The following is a 6,757-nucleotide window of genomic DNA, read 5'->3' as shown; positions in this document are numbered from 1 at the left end:
TATGTCTGAAATAGTTGATAAATTGTAAATATTAAATTTGTAATGTTCCCTGATCTTTGAAAGGTTTTTCGCAATTATTAGAAAAGAATTATATTTTTTAAAAATCCATTTAGAGTCGTTACAACCAAAACCTATCAAATAGATATTTTATATGAAGAAGAATTAGAGCACTCAAACCAAACAAATAATCCAGCATTCAATGACGCCCAACCAGCATCCTCGTTGCCAACCATTTATGTTTAACTCAAGGCTCTCGTATCTCCGAAATAGAAAAGATGGAATTTTTTTTTTTAACATAAAAGATTGAAGTATCAATATGTATATGTAAATTTACAAATTTACTAATTAATGACGGTAGCAGAAAACTCTTGATCTACTACCGACTGCATCCCTTCGTGATCAGAAACATATAGAATGAAACAAGTGCCCTAGAACAAGACAGCTATAAGATATTTGATGAACTAGCTACATATGTTAAAGAAAAAAAGTAGAAGAAAAAGAAACACCGCGAATTAATGTAATGATCATGGGCAAATTACCCTCCCTTTGATGCTTCACTTCCTCCTTAAAGGGCTGATCCAGAGTACCTATGTTCTCTCGGTAACAAATATTTTGCAATTGTAAAATTTAACGAATTGATTAACGAAAAAATGTGGGCTACGGACGATCATTTACGCCACCATCTGCTCCTGCTCCATATACAACTGATCAACCCAAGGCACAAACCCGGCAGCAGAAGCCGAGACATCCGAGCCATGAAAACCGTGCTGCAGCCCACTCTGGCTCAATCCCTCGAACCCATAGCTTGTAGGTCCGTCCTTCACCAACGACTGCACCCAAGATACATCTGGGTCCTCTGCCATGGGTTCGTTAGCAGTAGACCCCCTGCTGCTACGGATAGCAAACGACGCAGACTTCCTCAGCTTGTTGAGCTCCTCCCCCTGAACCCCCCAATCCAGTTTCCCATTGGGAGAGCCCCAATCAGACAGCTTCGATGATGCAGAAGGCGCCCTTCCATCAGCAACCCCCGCTGCTCCTCGATCACAGAAACTCTGGCTGCGGTTAGCAAACGCAGCAGCCCTAGACGAATTCATGACCGCCGTGGCCAATGCAGGGGACATCGACGAAGAAGACCCACTGCTCAGATCCATTCCTAGATGGGGCGAAGAGGCCCTCACAGGAGAAGAAGGGACACCATAATTGAGATTCGGACGCATCGTTGACTGCATTTGGGCCATGGCAGCTGCTTTCAGGGACAGAGCAGAATCGACAGCGGCCATTTGGGACAGCACATCAGAGGTAAACATGTCTTCAAGGTTAGCAGATTGCATAGCAGATCCGGGTATGTTCCTGTACTTCCCACTGCGGCTGCCCACAGATGAAGCAAGCACACTAGCAGCAGCAAGAGAGCCAATCCGGGATTGCTGAAGCGGCGGCGAGGAGGCCGCAGCTGCGGCTAGATCGTCAAGAAGTTGCTTCTGACCCTCCAATTCAACAAGATCATCCATCGTCAAGTCACGAGCACTAAGCGCCGCCCTAAGCCTGCTTGACTGCAGGCCACTAGCACCGCCCAATTGCCAAGCAGAGCCAACGCTGGCGGAGGGTGACATTGGCGGAGTACCCAAGAGAACAGAAGGCGAATTAAGTGTCAATGGGCTCAATAAGGGCGAGTCGAGTGCCATCGACCTCGGAGAAGGGAGGGCAGAGCCGGTGGAAGGATACAAGGATCGGAGCTCTTCTGGCTTATGGGCAAAGAAGCAGACGCGCCTGCTGCAGTTGGTCTCATCTTTGCACAACCTGGTTCGATACTGTGCAGGGTGGAGCCAGCACTCGAACACACCATGAGCGTATTCACAAGCATCACCCCTGCGGCAAGCACCCTTCCTGAAGTCAGGGCACGGGACGCAGCTGTAGTGGTACCTCCTGGGGTCCCTCCGCCTCGCGTTCTCGCCCGGGTGCGCAAAGGGGCACTCGGTCCAATCGTGCGAGTAGGCCCTGGAGCAGGGTTTCACCTTGAAGGTATACATCCTGAACTCATCTGTGGTGTACATGCCATTCTTGATATCAGGCATGGAGAGATCGACTGGGTACTCCTTCTTCTCTGCCCCCGATTTGAGCGTCCGAGCCACCGGAGACGACTTCCCGTCACCGTTAACATTCAACAACGATTTCAGATCATCTATCGAGTCGGACAGCACCGGGGAAGAGGTTGCAATCAGGTCCCCTGGTCGGTTTGCATTGGCATCAACAGAATTAACATCGGCCGAAGCCTCGAGCAGAAGCTTGACGATCTGTACAGACGCCGGCGAGCCACTGGCAGCGGCACAGTGCAGGGCGGTGGCTCCATCGGAGGCGGAAGCGCGGTTCAGGTCGATGCCGCAGGTGGTATAGGTGGAGAGGATGTACTTGAGAACATTGGTGCTGCCGAAGAGTGCAGCTATCATAAGCGGCGTCCTCTGCAGGAAGCCCATCTTCCTGGGGAAGGACGGGCCGTACCAGAAGCTGGCCTTGTCGATGGCGGAACCGTCCTCTTCGACGGCCTGCTTGAACCCTATCAGGTCATCGGAAGCCGATAGCTCGAGCAGGGCAGAACAGGCGCTCGCCTTGCAGGATAAGTCATCCATCCTGCCTCTGTTGTCACCGCAGAAGCCCATCGCGCCCTCCATCCCACCCTCAAAACCCTCTTTCTTCACAAACTCTAGCCTTCCGCACATGCTCTCTTACCCTGCACAGCAATCAAACGAAACAACTTTATAATCCGACCAACCACCAAACCGCACAAACTTCTTCTTCTTATTCAAACACAAGGAGAAGGAGAAATGAGGGGTGGGCCTTATCTCAGAGGGAATTTTACGGTTTTTGCAGGTGAGAGTTAGGATTGACAAGGGTGAGGAACAAGGGAAGACGGGTAGGGTAGGGTATGGCAATAAAAGAGCCACCATGTCGGTTCGTGAACCTAATCCACACCAAAATGACAAAGGAAAGCAAACGATAAAAACTTAAAAAAAGGAGGAAACATAACACCGCCATCTCCTATTTATCCAATCCCCTATAGAAGAAGCAACCTAATCCATCTGTCCACAAAAAACTTTACTTCTATATAACCAATGAAATAAATAAGGGAAGCCCTCTCCATGCGTTATGATTCATGTAACACAGGATCACAAGTTTAATGCAAAAGAAATGATGGGTATCCACAGGAAGAGAGAGAGAGGAGTTGGGGATTTACCTTGAAGGGAGATGACGGTCTACAAACAAGCGAGAACGAGCGGTTCTCTCTATCCCTCTCTGCGCCCCTCACACTCCAGTTCACACACACCTCACTCACCGACCCTCCACCCCTCCCCTTCTTCTACCTCGAGCAGAGGAAAGCAGGGAGGAAAGAGGAGAAGGGCTGAATAAAGGAGACGACAACAGGGGACGAAGGAAGCATCCTTCCGCCTTCCTTTTCCGCTCTCGGTCAAAGCAACTAAGAAATTTAAAAAAAAAAAAGAAAAAAAGAATGCTTTTGGGGAAATTTTCAAAAGCTATTAAGAAATTACAAATTATCTGATTCGTTGAGAAAAAGGTGACAGCGAAAAAAAGGAAGGATGTGGAAAAATGGGGGTAGGGGAACCGACTTTCTGAAAGGGACGGGCGAAACGAGGAGAGAGTTTCTTCCTGGGTGGGCGTCTCGTCTAACGTGCGAGATCGCACCCTCCCTTCCTCACAGCTCAGAGCAGGCATCAGCCTGCTTCCCTCGTCGCGTGGCAGCGGCCCACACGCATTGACCGCTTGTGGATAAGTCTCTCTCTCTCTCTCTCTCTCTCTCTCTCTCTCTCTCTCTCTCTTGACCGTGTGTGGATAAGCCCCTCTCTCAACCCACGTGAAAAGATCAGGTGCACAAATATTTGTGCCTTACCAACCTGATCACCCTTCATCCTCAGGACTTGTGAGGCTAGCGTCCTGGAGGGCGATCAGGGATTAATACACAAATTTTGTACCATGTGATTGCACCCGATCCGGACTCCCACCCCCACCCTGCACGGCCAAAAAGCTTCATCCGAGTCTCAAACGACCCGACTGAGTGACCCGGGTTTTTAATTATCTTATCCTTGTCCATATTGGCCTCATGAAGTATAAATTTTTTATCGGGTCTCCAACCTCATTTCGAGGTAGACTCTGCATGATCATAGATTCCTAACAATAGCTAAATCTTTATCCATCACAAGCATTTTGTTAGTATGATCAACTACATCATCATTCTTTTGCATTTTGCATGAGTTGTATTGATATGAATATGAGTTTTTGATTTAATGTCATACTTAACAACTCTACTTTCAAACATTAAACCTAGGATAATTCTCTGATACCTTAATAAGATCATCATCCATATAAGTAAGCATAATAGTTCTAACAGATTTAGCTTTTTTTTTTATAAGCAAGTGTCCAATATCCAATAATGAAACAAATATCACAATATTAATCAAGATTGTTTGAAAAAAAATATACTCAATATCAAGTGTTCCATAATATTAAAAAAACCTTTCTCATAAATATCTATCATATTGTGTACTTAATATGATTTCTAAGCACATTAATATCTAATTCTCTAGAAATAAATCATGCAATTATCAAAAATATGAAGTACAATCCAAATTTAGCTTTATTTTATCGAAATAAAGTGGTATGAGGTAAACAGCACACAAGAACCACTTTTTTGTGATTTCAAAAAACTTAGAATCGTTTATGAAAAAATAGCAAACCAGAACCTAAAACAATAAATATAGAACTTTTTGAGTTAAATAGAAAAGTTTAGGAGGTTTTTTGAAAAAAATCAAAATAGACGAGCCTGTCTTAGGTATTTTCTAGAGCACAGGTATGTTTTTGGAAGCCTCTGTTCAAAAAAAAACAAAGGACGCAAGCAAGAAAATAGTAAACCAACAAGGGTATAGTAGTAATACGTCAGAGAGGGGCAGAATTAGAAATCAACAGAAGAGCAAGGGCAAACAGGTAAATCACTTAATAGTGGATATAGAAGTAATTACTAAAAAACATAGGGACAATACTATAATTCAGAGAACAATATTAATAAAATATAAAAAAATACAAAAGGGAAGAGAAGGGTCTCAACCCTTCTCAAACCCTAGAATTTTTTTTACCGCTGCCCCCTTCTCTAGAGAGTCAGCCAGAAACAATAGATCAGAGACTCGGTGGTTCGACGATCAGACCCTCCTGACATAACATCTTTGTTTCACTACTCTTCGGTAAGACGAACCACCAGACACAAAAGCAGTTCAGTGGAGTAGACTCTTTCTCCCAAAAACCTTTGTTCTGACACACGGATTCAGTGATAACAGACTGGTGGTGGAGGTGAGAAGTTGGGGATACCTTGCATCAGAGTTTGAGACCCATGGTGGTGCAAGAGCTTAAGTTCCCTCTGATGATCCTCAAGAAGTTGTTTCCCAGTGTCTCAGGTCATAACCGACCAATAGGGTTGACCCTCTGCATGAAGTTGCCTCACTCAGGCGTTGAAACAGATCTTTGTAGCCGCTTACCTCATACATAATTGTCGGTCAAGGCCAACAACCTCTGGGTTTTCTCAGCAAATGCCCCTCGCATGCAACCAATTCTCACCTGGGCATCTCAACAAGCGCTTCCCTCAACACCGCCTGATTCAACTGACAATATACCAAGGTCTACTAGTGAGGAGTGAAGAAATAATTTCTCGAAGATGGGGGGGATTTTCGGTGAAGGGTGGCACCCTATGAGGGGTTTTTTGTTCCGTTCCTTGTAAGGAGAAACAAAATTCCTAGAGAAAAAAATGATTCCTGGTGAGCTCGTTTCCTGGTGAGGGATTTCTTGAACTCGTCAGAGTTTGTCAATAAAAAATAGGTACGATAAATTTATGATTGATTTTTATTTGCATTTTTATTTTTTTATCGTATTCTCTCTTTTCCAGTGGCCAGATTACCGATGACTGCGTAGCCAGATTTTTGGTGATTGCATTAAACAAAAAGGCTTAAGATACTAACATTTGTTCGCTTTTCCTATTTATTTTTTGATAATGATCATGTCTGCTTGATCGGCGGCCTTAAGTGATGATCTGCAACTTTGATCGATGAGTTGGGGTGAAACTTTGCGCACTCTAGGTATGGTTGGTGATCATGGATAATTTTTATATTTTAGATATATATTTTTATGCATAATCTATCAAAAAATTGTATTAAAAACCCATTCTCGTCAACATTTTTTGAGAAACTATGTTAAAATCGAAAATGAGAAAAAAATATCAATTTCAACCTTCCCTGTGTGTTTTAATTAGTTTTGGAGTTTTTTATTCATATTTTAATTAGTTTAGGATTGAGTATTTCTAAAAATTAGTTTTTAGCAAGGTAGTTTTTAAAAAATTTAGAAAATTAAATTTAGTTTTTAGAATTTTTTGTTTTAACCTAGATTTTTAATATAAATAGTATTTTTTTAGACCGGGGGGCATCCTCCCTTTAGAAAAATGCAAGCTCTTCTCTTCCTCTCCTATTCGTTTCTTCCCTCTTTGCTTCGTTCAATCATCGGTTCTCCCTCTTCTCTTCCGTTCTTCAATCTCGATTTCATCTTTTTTCGAACCCTTGCTTTCGTTGGTGCCTTCTTGCCTCATCATCGAAGTACACATTCAACCATGGGAGTGGCCTCTTCTTCTTCTCAACTCCTCCGTCGAAAGTGAACCGCGAGGTTTGTTTCTTCTCCCCCATCTCGTTGATTGACTCGTATCTAGTTGGAT

General features: G+C 43.9%; 1 pseudogene across 1 annotated transcript; it reads right to left on the bottom strand.

The window, feature by feature from the left end:
* Positions 1 to 410: 410 nt before the first annotated feature.
* Positions 411 to 3,502, bottom strand: LOC149820864 (zinc finger CCCH domain-containing protein 66 pseudogene; annotated as a pseudogene). The gene is made up of 2 exons (XR_016426789.1): positions 3,230 to 3,502; positions 411 to 2,725 (listed from the first exon to the last, which is right to left on the bottom strand). The product of XR_016426789.1 is annotated as a zinc finger CCCH domain-containing protein 66 pseudogene (transcript).
* Between the last annotated feature and the right edge of the window lie 3,255 nt (positions 3,503 to 6,757).

Source organism: Nuphar pumila, chromosome 12, assembly GCF_984573655.1.
Source record: "Nuphar pumila chromosome 12, dmNupPumi1.hap1.1, whole genome shotgun sequence".
In the NCBI taxonomy this organism is placed as follows: domain Eukaryota; kingdom Viridiplantae; phylum Streptophyta; class Magnoliopsida; order Nymphaeales; family Nymphaeaceae; genus Nuphar; species Nuphar pumila.
The sequence above is the reverse complement of the archived record's forward strand: the minus strand, read 5'-3'. Positions and strand labels throughout refer to the sequence as shown.